Consider the following 9,229-nt stretch of genomic DNA (forward strand, 5'->3'; position numbering starts at 1 on the left):
GAGTTTTTGTGCGGCCTCATGCTTTCATTTCTCTTGAGTAAACACGTGGGAGTACAAATTGCTGAGTCACATGGTAAATACACGTTTAACTCTTTAAGAAACTGCCAAATGGTTTCCAAACTGGCTGTACCATTTTGCATTCCCACCAGTAATAGACGCGGGTTCCAATTTCCTCTCATCTTCGCCAGCACTGGTTATTGTCTGTCCTTTCCAGCTTCCCTCTTAAGACAAATGACTATGGTCAACATTTATAAAAGGCTCACCATGTGCCAGGCACTGGCTGGGTTGCTTCCTAGTCTGTCTTCGCAAGCTTGTGAACAGGAGTCCTTGTCATGCCTAGTCAGCAGATGAGGGGGCTGGGATGTGGAGATGTAAGGTGAGTTGCTCAGGACACAGGTGAGGCGATCTCAGAGTCAGCAGAAAATGGGCCCAAAGAGAGCAGAGGGGAGAGAAGGCTGAGGCCTGAAGTGGGGGCACTAAGCTCGTCCTGGTGAGGCCTGAGGTCCAGGGGAGACTGGATAGTCAGGCCAGAATGTTTCCTGCACAACAGTTGGGAGTGTCACACACTCCTAGGGAACGGGCATGACTTAGAAGGGCCAGCAGCACCCATGCCGGTTCCCAGAAGCCCAGCTGTCCAGTTTCTGTTTCTGGAACAAAGAGGCCCTAGTTACCCCACCCCAGGCTTACAGAGTGGGTGTCCAAGGGGAGCAGCATCTCGTTCTGCCCAGGCACAGCCTCTCACCGACACCTTGTTCCAGACTCTCAGCCCATGACAAGATTCAAGGAAGAAAGTTCCCACTGGGCGGCCGGCAGGTAGGAGGCCGGCCTGCTACACGGCCCTCAGTAAATCACCCTGTTTGGTTGGCGTCTCACTGGATTGCAATTATAATCCTTCAGGCCCGACACAAAATCATTGGGCTGGTAAGAGGAGAATACCTGGGTAATGTGTTTAACAAAAATTAACCTGGTTAAGCCCTGACTCTATTGAAAATGAGAAAGTGCGGATGGACCTAATCGATCTGTCCACAGCCCAATTTACTCCAGAGCTGGCTTTGGATTTCAGTTAAGTGGGCCAACCCGAAAACAGGGATACTCATTTTATTAAATTACTCTTTGATCATAGAGTTCAGATTATGGCAGAGTTGGTTTTGCTTCTGCCATGGGGACCGGTGGATGGAAGGGATGGGGCTTTGGTGCACATGTGTGCTTGCACACACTTGCACTCATGCACGGTCCCCCCTCGCTCACGCAAGTGTACACACAAACCTTCCCAGAGTGAGAAGGATTAGTAAATATTTACCCCCTCCTGGGGAGATGAAAGTATGGATTTGATCAAATACACATTTACTCTCTGCCCACCATCACTCCCCATCCTCTTGGCCTCTTGGCAGATAAATGATGTTATTTGAAGATATTCTTTAAATTTCTGTCGGAGAATGTTTCTTAAGTGCTTTTAGAGCAGGCCTATACTTTGTAATACTTGTCATATTCTGGCTAGTAAACTCCTGGCCCTTAAAAGCCGGAACCTTACTCTGTTTCCTGAATGCGAGGGAATAGGTCATTAGCTGTGAATTTCAAATGAAGCAGATTTACAGTATGTATCACAGAATTATGTTTATGAGAGACAGCGAATACAAAGGAATCCATGGAGCAGAAAACACCAAGAACCCAGAGAAAGGTCAGCTGATCTGGAGAGCAGGTTTTTTCTTTTCTTTTTCAGGTTTCTGTGGCTGATTTGGCCAAGTCTGGGTCTCTTGTTCCAGGTTCCTGACAAAAACACCTTTCTGTTTTTGTTCTGCTCCCAGCCTTATGTGGAGCCCCACTGGGTGAGGCCCCTGGAGACCTTGACCATGGAAATACCCCTGTCTGGAGGTTAATCCTGGGGCCATTTGAGCTCAGATAAGGACGGAGATTATCGATGATCGGGGAGTTGTGGCGGGGAGGATTGGGAAGATGCGAGAGAGTGAAGAAAGCACAGGTGAGGTCGATCGTCAGTGTTATGCGTCAGCGTGGCTAGGCTAGAGTTCCCAGTTATTTAATCAAACGCTGACCGAGATGTTGCAGTGAGGGGATTTCGTAGATGTGGTTGACATCGATAATCAGCTGCCTTTAGGTAAAGATTACCCTTGATGGTGTGCGTGGGCATCATCCAATCAATTGAAAGCCTTAAGGGCAAAAACTGAGGTTTCCCAGACAAGAAATTCTGCCCCAGGTCTGTCACATCAACTCCTGCCTGAGTTTCCAGCCTGTTGGAAAATCCCAGCCTGCTGGCCTACAGATTTTGAACTTGTCCGCCCCGACGATTGTGTGAGCCAATTCCTTAAGCTAAATCCATCCATCCATCCATCCATCCATCCATCCATCCATCCATCCATCCATCCATCCACCCACCTTTTTATCCTATAACCCCGAATATAACTGGTTTCCGGCAATAATTTTTGGACCTTTTCCCTTCATCATTTTTGTGCATCCTTCTTCATTTGCTGCCATCTTTAAGAGGCAGGAGAACCCCATGTAAGTGATTTGCACAACACGTGCTCGTGGGAGTGCCCAGTGAGCAGTAGTATTTTTTTACTTTTATGATCTCTGCCTGGATTGATTTTGACTTCTCCTTGGTGCTGTCTGCAGTTGTGGCAGATACTGTTGGCTGCCCACCCAACTGCCCTCACCTATCTTCTTTTGTAACTGAACCCTTGTTTTGTTCCAGGAATAGAGTGTCTAGCTCCAGGGGCTGGATCATGATTGGTCATGGCCAGTCATGGCACTTCTATCTCTATTGGCTGGTGATGGGTACTGAGGGTGCGCATGTGACCCAGTTCTGGCCCAAGAGACATTTGGGAAAAGCTGCTGGAGCCTTTGGAAAAAATTCCCACCCCCTGATTAGAGAGGCCCATGGGGTGAATGCCCCATGGCCTCTTTTCCTCTTGATGCTTTGATTTAAAAAAAAAAAAAAATTTAGATATAAACATACACATTGTGATGTGCACACATCTCGATGCATTTTTGCATATTTATCCACGTAACTACTATTCAGATCAAGATATAAAATATTTCCAGCACCCTAGAAGGCTCCCGCATGCCCTCTCCAGTCAATGGCTCCTCTTAGAGGTAACCATTATTTTGACTTGTATCACCATAGATTAGTTTTGTCTGTTCTCGTGCTTCATATGAGCGGAATCACCCAGTATGTCTCCATTTGTAAAATGGGATTAAGAGTGCCTACTTCACAGAGGTACTGTGAAGGTTAAATGACTTAATGTGGAAAGTGTTTAGAACAGTGCCTGGCACATAGCGTGTCTGATATGTGTTAGCTATTGTGCAAAGGTGAAACCAGCCAGACTTGTTATATTAGTAAGGGTTCTTCAGAGAAACAGAACCAATAGGTCTCTCTCTCTCTCTCTCTCACACACACACACACACACACACACAAAGATTTATTATGAGGAATTGGCTCATGTGATTATGAAGGCTGAGAATTCCCACGGTCTGCTGTCTGCAAACTGGACACCAGGAAAGCTGGTGTTGTAATTTGGTCAAGTTTGAAAGCCTGAGAACCAGGGCATTCAAGGATGTGAATCTCAGGCTGAGGGCAGGAGAAGATGAGATATGATATCCCAGTCCAAACAGAGAGGCAGGAAAAAAGAGACAAATTCCTCCTTCCTCTGCCATTTATTCTATTCAGGCCCTCAACAGATTGCATGCTGCCCAGCCACTTTGGAGAGGAATCATCTTCACATACCCGCCCAGAAATAATGTTTAATCTGGGCACCCTGCAGCTGGTCAAGTTGACACATAAAATTAACCATTGCACTTGCTAATAAATGGGACTAAAAAAAAGGCCAAGGAGGATTCCAAAGTTTTAGTCTCATTATCTGGAAGAACAGAGCGGCCACTCATTGAGCTGGAAAGGCTGTGGGAGATGAGTTTTAGACAAGTCTGAGATGCCTGTTATTACTTAGGTGCCCAGGAAGGAGTTAGATATTCAAGTTGGTGGTTCACAGTAGAGGTTAAATACTGACATGCAGATATTCCACTATTCATTTTAATCTGTAGAGTATTTAATTCATTAAAATCATATTGTATTTCACTAGTCTTATATTGCATCTTATAGGCTGAATAGTCTCTTAGGTTAGTGAGAAAGCTCCCGACTGTCTATCCCTTAGGCCTGGTTGTAATAAGAGGGGCTTTTAACAGATTCCAATCCAAACACAGAACAAGACTGGATTCTTAGAGTCACAGGGAGGGCCTTGCCCTGGTGGGGAGCGGGCAAGAGACAGCTTTTCCTTCTGGGGCCTCTATTCATTTGTGAGTTCCGAGTCTCTGAGCCTTAACCTGATTCCTGGAGCATCAGCCCCACAGGAAGCCCTGTAGGTCTTACCTTTCAGCAGCTGGTCCCTGGATGCCCCAGATGACAACCAACTGACCTCCCTCCTTATGCTCTACCCTCCATTCCTTCTTTCCCTTCCTTCCTTCCTTCCTTCCCCTTCCTTCCGTTCTTCCTTCCTTCCTTCCTTCCTTCCTTCCTGCCTTCCTTCCTTCCTTCCTTCTTTCCTTCCTTTCGTCCCTTTCTTTGGAGGTCAGCCTTAAAAGAGGATATTTACTAACCAATTTTTTAAAAAATCTATCATCCTTCCATCCATCCACCCACCCCATCCATCCATCCATCCATCCATCCATCCATCCATCCATCCATCCATCCATTCATCCATCTATCCCATCCATTCATCCACTCATACATCTATCTATCTCTATTTACCTATCTATTTTAGGAGGAATTTGGAAATAAAATACATTCATAGGACTTGAGTTTGGAAGGGACCTTCGATTTCATGAAGCCCAGGTTCTTCATTTTGCTGATGAACAAAGCACGAGACTCAGATAGAAAGTGATTCACCCAGAGTAACAAGGGGCATTATGATCAGTGTCTCTCACCTCCCACAGCCGCCTCTGTGGCTCTGATTGCATTTAATCACAGCGAACCTAGTGGGCCTGGGGTGGGCCTGGGGGCCTAGCCCAGTTGCCACAGCTGGGCCTACATAGGGGTGCTCTGCCCTCACCCTTCCTCAGCCTGTGCCAGCCTGTGCAATGCCGCTGGGCGTAGGTGCTGGCTATTAAGTAACAGCTCTCTGTTTGTTGTTTCTAGGGCATCACAGTAAGAAGAGCTGCTGTCTGTTGAATGTGCTAGACACTGTACTAGGCACCCTTGGGAGGTCAAGGTCAGGAGACCACCATATGCCCAAAGTTTCCAGCTACTAATTGGTGTATCTGGGAGGCCTGGGCCCCGGTGTCTTCATTAGCCAGACTGCCACTCCTAGGGTGGAAGCCTCCTTGTGCTTCTGGGAGGAGCACAAGACAGGGAGTTTGAGGGTCTGGGCCCTCTGGCCAGCTGTGTGACCTCGACACACCCTGATTCCATTTCCTTACCTGTCACAGGCATACCAATACCTGCCCTGCCTTCCTTGTGGTGCGCTGTGCACTGTGCAGTGCGGTGCACATGGGAGTTGCTGCTGCCCCACGCTTGCTGCTTCTCCTGATGGTGTCCAATGAGCGCCTACCAGCTACCGCCAGTGTCTGTCTTCCACCTCCCTCCTCACCTCCAAAGAGTGAAATGTGCCCCAAGAGAGCCACCTCAGGACCAGGGCTGGGCTGTGTGCTGTGGGCAGCTGCAGGAGCTTTGATCTCTCCTCTTTGATGTGGAGGCTGAAGGATCAGGTGCGGATCCTGCTCTACTGGGCCAGGAGGGTGCTCCAGACAGTGGTGTCTTTGTGAACCCTGCCCTGGGGCATCCACCCACAGAAACCTGTCAGCTCGGAACTGCCTCTTGTGGGAAAAGCCGCCTTCAGGAGAAGGGGAACAATGAGCTTGTCATCTTCAGGATATAGCAGGGCCTGGGCAGCCACTGGCACTGGTGATTTGGGAGTCAACTCAGAAGCCCTGTTAGTGCCTGGGGAAGGAACGGCTTAGGGGCTGGTAGGGGTGGGAGGGGCTTAGCAGGGCCTGGGCAGCCACTGGCACTGGTGATTTGGGAGTCAACTCAGAAGCCCTGTTAGTGCCTGGGGAAGGAACGGCTTAGGGGCTGGTAGGGGTGGGAGTGTCTGGAATGTGTGGGAAGGGCGTTGTCTTCTGTGGCCCTATAATCAAGTCCCCACCTACTTCTCTCATCCTGTGCCACCTTGTCCTTCGCTCCTTGCTCTCCGACCCACACTGGCTATGTTTCATCCTGCCTCAGGGCCTTTGCGCATATGGAATCCTTTGCCTGAGATTTTAATTTTTCTAATATGTAGAAAATTACAGAACATAATTATTCAGATGAACGGGGTACCCATCTCTGAACAGAGAGCAACATTTTGTTACTTTTGCTTCAGAGCATTCTTTTTTTTTTTTATTGTGGTAAAAAACACATAACATTAAATTTGTCACCTTAACCATTTTTAAGTGTATGCTATTGATATTGTTATACACTAATTCTTTTGCAAAACTAAAACTCTATATCCATTAAACACTAAAAACTATGGAACCCTTCACAAATTTGCCCTCCATCCTTACATGGGAGCCATGCTAATCTTCTCTATCTCGTTCCAATTTTTGATTTTTAACCATTTATATTCGGAATTCAAAAGGTATAAAAAGCTATGCAGTGTGCTCCCCTCCCTGACCTCACTAGTACTCCTCAAGACCATCCAGGTCATCAAAAACAAAGAAGTCTACGTAATTGTCACAGACTGGAGGAGGCCAAGGAGACATGATAACTTTACAACATGTGGTTTCCTGGATGGCAAGCCAGAACAGGAAATAGACATTATAGGAAAACTAGTGAAATTAGAATAAACTGTAGAGTTTAGTTAACAGTAGCATGAAAAATACTAATGTCAGACGTTAATGAAACTGGATGAAGGGTGCATAGGAACTATTGGTATTATCCTTGTGTGTGACTTTTCTGTAAATATAAAACTATTCCAAAATAAAAGTTTTTTTATTTTTTTTATTTTAAAGCAAGGGGCAGGGCAGTCAATATTAATGCTATCATACACATAGCCAGACACATTTGTGATACCTACAAGCTTGCATACGCATTGAAAAGCTCAGAAAATGTCCTCTAGAAACTCAGGCCAGGGAGGAGAGGCCATGGCTTGCTTGATAGCTCATTTCTCTTTAATGTTGAATAATCTTCCTGTGTCTGGATTGTTGATTCTTTTGGATTTTCTACATAGACAATCATGTCGTTTGTGAACAAAGACAGTTTCATTTCTTCCTTCCCCATCTTTATGCTTCTTATTTCCTCTTCCTGTCTTATCGCATTAACTAGTACTCCCAGGATGATGTTGAACACCTGTTGTTATATCTTATACCTGATCTTAGTGGGAAAGTTTCTCACCATTAAGTATGATGTTAGCTGTGGGTTGTTTTTTTTTTAAATTTAATTTTATTATTAGTTTCAAGTATATAGTACATTGATTGGCTGTGAGTTTTTTTTTTTTTCCATAGATGTGCTTTATCAAATTGAGGGAGTTTCTTTCTATTCCTAGTTTGTTGAGAGCTTTTATCACGATTGAGTGTTGGATTTTGTCAAATGCTTTCTCTGCATCTATTGATAAGATCATGTGATTTTTCTGCCTGTTGATGTAATTTTAATGATGTTATTTATTTTGATACTCAACTTGCTTCTGATTTAGCCAGTGGGAGCCTTTTCAGGCTACTCTCTGTCCCTATAACATGCCTTCATCTATCTTTGAGTGTTTCCACTTGCTGGCACATCAAGATGTTCCAGGCTTATCTTATACTTTTCCTGCCTCAGCCCTGAACAGGTCATTTCTCCAAGGATCTCTGGTTCTTTTTAGTGGGGAATGTATTTGTATTTAGAAACCAAGATCTGGGACTTAGGTGTGACTGCTATTTCAGGTGGAGGTGGTAGCAGGTGCTCCCATGCATCTCATTACATTTTTATTTATTTCCCTCTGCTCAGGACTGCCCTGCTGCTGAGACATCCTCCTCACTCTACCACTTTGTCCCTGGCCACACTTCTGTGGAAATGCCCTCTTTACTCAATCGGAGTCTAACACTCCAGTGCTAGCCCATCCCCACCCCTGTGTGACAGACACCCTCACCTTGCTGGGGCTTCAACACCTGTTCAGGGTTGCTGCCTCAGGTGGATGGATGTCCTCATCCCACTCCGGCTCTGCCGAACCACTCCAGGCTACTCTCTTTACCTGTTGTTGCTCTCCATGTCTGCCCTTGCCTGGCTCCACTTCACTGAGTGACTCTTGTTCTGAACTAAGTTGTTCAGAAAGGGAAAGGAAGGGAAGGGAAGAGGGAGAGGAAGAGGAGGAGGAAACTCAAAGGAACTTTTTATTAAAGCATAAAATCCATACAAAACAGTGCACAAATACGCTCGAAGTTCAGTGAATCTCTACAAAGTGAACAACATATCCTTGTAACCACCATTCAGATGGAGTATGCACTAAGGGATTGTGCCAGTTGCTGGGTGGAGAATAGATGGAAAAGGGTTAAGAGTGGACACTAAAAGATTCATTGTGTGTAAATGTCCAGGTGAGAAGTCACGAGGCCTTCAATCATGGAGAATATGGTGAAAGGTGAGGAGTAGCTGGATTCAAGATTTATGTGGAAGGAAGAGCTCACAGGATTTGTTCCTGGATTAAGTGTGGAGCATGAAGGAAGACAGGAATCAAGGATTGCTGAAGACTTTTGACCTGAGATCTGAATACATGGATGCTGCCATTTGCTGAGATGGAGAAGACTCAGAGAAGCCCTCTCTTATCCTGAGAAAAAGCAAATGTTCTCATTTGGACACATTAGATTTGAAATGCCTCTTAGACATCTAAGTGTAGAAATTGAGCAGGCTGCTAGGGCTACCAGACAGTAGTTCTCAGGAGAGTTCTGGTTAGGGCTATCAATGTGAAGGTCATCAGTAGACAGATGACATTTAGAGCTGCGGATTGGGTGAAATCACCCAGAAATGAGGATAGGTGGAAAAGAGATCGAAGAGATCTCTTAGCGTTGGGGCATTTGAGAGCTGGAAGAAGAGTCGGCAAAGCAGTCAGTTGCCTCATCTGTAAAATGGGTATAATACCTCTCTCACAGAATCATTAGGGATGGAGTTGATATTAAAGACCCTAATGGGTAATTAATGTTGACTTTTCCTTTTCCCACTTCCCCACAAACTTGCCTCTACACTTTCCATTGACCCAGACTGTCCTATCTCTCTTACCTG

At 45.7% G+C, this 9,229-nt stretch overlaps 1 pseudogene; it reads right to left on the bottom strand.

Moving 5' to 3' along the window:
- Window positions 1–6,505: 6,505 nt before the first annotated feature.
- Window positions 6,506–6,603, bottom strand: LOC112473056 (annotated as a pseudogene).
- Between the last annotated feature and the right edge of the window lie 2,626 nt (window positions 6,604–9,229).

Source organism: Pteropus alecto, unplaced genomic scaffold (assembly GCF_000325575.1).
Source record: "Pteropus alecto unplaced genomic scaffold, ASM32557v1 scaffold39, whole genome shotgun sequence".
Lineage (NCBI taxonomy): Eukaryota > Metazoa > Chordata > Mammalia > Chiroptera > Pteropodidae > Pteropus > Pteropus alecto.